The sequence below is a fragment of the Vulpes vulpes genome, chromosome 5 (genome assembly GCF_048418805.1).
Source record: "Vulpes vulpes isolate BD-2025 chromosome 5, VulVul3, whole genome shotgun sequence".
Lineage (NCBI taxonomy): Eukaryota > Metazoa > Chordata > Mammalia > Carnivora > Canidae > Vulpes > Vulpes vulpes.
Genome location: NC_132784.1, coordinates 37,567,631 through 37,569,298, shown reverse-complemented (window position 1 = coordinate 37,569,298; position 1,668 = coordinate 37,567,631). Strand labels below are relative to the sequence as shown.

Below are 1,668 nucleotides of genomic sequence, written 5' to 3'. Positions count from 1 at the left end.
AGTGCAGCAGATGGTAGTGTGTATCCTTTGCATATCTCAAATTCAGGGAATAACTGGCATTGTTCTTGGGAAAGCAGTGGAAGAGGATGCTATGTCTTCATATGCTTTTTTTTTGGAGCATTGGAATGTCTATATCACAGTGTTGGCAGGATTGATAATATAGTACAGGTCTAAATGGAATTATATATGTGAGTAATCTTATGAATATATACACAAAGTGGAGTGTGTGGTGTGTGTGTATGAGATGAATTTCTGGATTTTGACTCATTTCTCCAGTTACCTCCAGCTGGGGAAAATTAACCTATATTTTGCTGTTTTAGTTCATCCAAAACACATTGAACACAATAAAATGAGAGTTAGAGCCTCTGCTCCTGTGCTTGGCTCTGGGCTGAAAATGGCCCCATGAGAATGGATAAAATAACCATCCTGAGTTTATCTTTAGAGTCCCTGAATGATACCTTCTTGTTCAATATAAACAAGCCTTTTGCTCAAACTCCTATGTCTTTTCTTGAGTTCTTCTATCTTTGGCTTCAAGAAATAAAGGGAATGAAAAGAGAATAAGGATATGAAAGGGCCAGAGATGATATCCTGACATAAGTTCCATTTACAAAAAGAATTCATTCAGGAAATATAAAAAAAAGTATCAGACACAAAGCAATTCATGGCTAAGTCAACTATTCACTTGAAGAAGGAAAATGTGAGTAAAATAGAATTTTATTTTATTTTATATTTTGCTCTATACCAAAAAGTTGATCTAATACACCCATCTACATGGAAGTTTGTGGAAACACCTGGACTCAAGAAGGTGACTTCGAGCCCATGTCCTGAGGTGTTATAAGCAGGTGAGTGGCAGTTGCAGGTATTATGCTGACCTGTTTTTTCGAAGTCTCTTTAGGATGCTCTAGCTTGGCCATGAATGGCCACAGCTCTTGGAAACATGCTGAATAGAATTTTATTTTTAAGATAAAGAGTATTCATGTTCAGGGAGAGGTTTAGAATTTTAAGGAGCTTTACACTTAATTTGTACACTATTTTTAAAGTGATAAATAAGAAAGGGGCTGTTTTATAAAAGTAACCTAATATTTGAGAATGCCTTATAATGTGCTTCAGCTGAAGTTTAGCCATCTTATATTTGAATCTGCAAATATAAGGGAAAGTTAAAATCTAAATGTGAAGGAAAATTATTTTCTAAAATGAAGTTTGGATAGTAATTTAGCTGTGCTAATCCTTTCTTTCTCTTTAAAGCATGAATCTGCTCATTGTACTTTTGAGTTGGAAAAGAAAACCATTTCACTTCTTACTCATATTTATTGTATTTTTTCAGTGTTAAAACAATACAACTTTCAAAATGCCAAGATGTACAAAGAAGCATTGCACCCAAGTAGTTAGAAAGTATGTATGAGATACTAAAACATCAACTGTTAGGCAACTGTTTTATTTCTTCAATGTTAAATATCTGTTTTTTGAAATATCTAAATGTTTCTTGGCATGCTGAAAGAATTTGCTATTGGTGGAAGGATATTTTATGTTGTATCTGAATGCATTAGGGTGGCTTCTGTGTAGGATCAGGATTGAAAGACAGTGCTATGATAATGAGGTCTCATCTCTGAACACAGAAGTCAGAAGGGCTTTCTAGTTGTTTTGAGATCATTAGAAACACTTTGACAA

The 1,668-nt window shown here is 34.4% G+C and overlaps 1 non-coding gene across 1 annotated transcript; it reads right to left on the bottom strand.

The window, feature by feature from the left end:
- Positions 1-830: 830 nt before the first annotated feature.
- Positions 831-943, bottom strand: LOC112919363 (small nucleolar RNA SNORA44). Its single transcript, XR_003234893.2, has one exon. It is a non-coding gene; the product is annotated as a small nucleolar RNA SNORA44 (small nucleolar RNA).
- Between the last annotated feature and the right edge of the window lie 725 nt (positions 944-1,668).